Source organism: Rhagoletis pomonella, unplaced genomic scaffold (genome assembly GCF_013731165.1).
Source record: "Rhagoletis pomonella isolate Grant_MI unplaced genomic scaffold, Rhpom_1.0 Rhpom_scaffold_00001, whole genome shotgun sequence".
Taxonomy (NCBI): domain Eukaryota; kingdom Metazoa; phylum Arthropoda; class Insecta; order Diptera; family Tephritidae; genus Rhagoletis; species Rhagoletis pomonella.
In genome coordinates this window covers 2,520,749-2,521,359 of record NW_023458555.1, presented here as the reverse complement: position 1 = coordinate 2,521,359, position 611 = coordinate 2,520,749, and positions in this window count along the sequence as shown.

Genomic DNA, 611 nt, shown 5'->3' with positions numbered 1-611 from the left:
AGAGAAATCCTCGAATAATTAACTCAAAGGGAATAGCATTTTCCCCATCAATTTGGGAGGAGAAAATTCGAAAGCTGAGATTTCCATCACGGAACCAATAGCTACATATATCCTTCAAAGTATACGGATTTTTTTTATACAACTCGGTGGGGATATTTATATTATTAATGAATTTATAACTTTCACAATGTTGCTGCTAATAGTATTTAAGTAATTTGTTGTTAAAGTATCCCGACTACTATTACAAAATTTTAATTTAAAACGCCACTTTTCACTTATATTTATAGTAATATGCTACCCTTAAAATGTTTGCATGCGTTTGTAACACTTTAATTATACATAATTAATTAAGTAAAACGCGTTTATAAATGTGTATAGAAATTTTTCCACATTTCCCAAACAAAAAGAAATAATGGCAGTATACCCTTTCACTACTTGTATGTAGTTATATTGAATGCTTATAATAAAACTCCTCTATTTTTAAAGAACTGTTTTTAAAAATCAATACTTCGACGAATAATAATACAAATTTGTAAAAAGAAAAATCGCGCAAAAAGTAAAAATTGAGGTTGAATTCGACATTGCTGGCAACTTTCACTACAAATTACGTA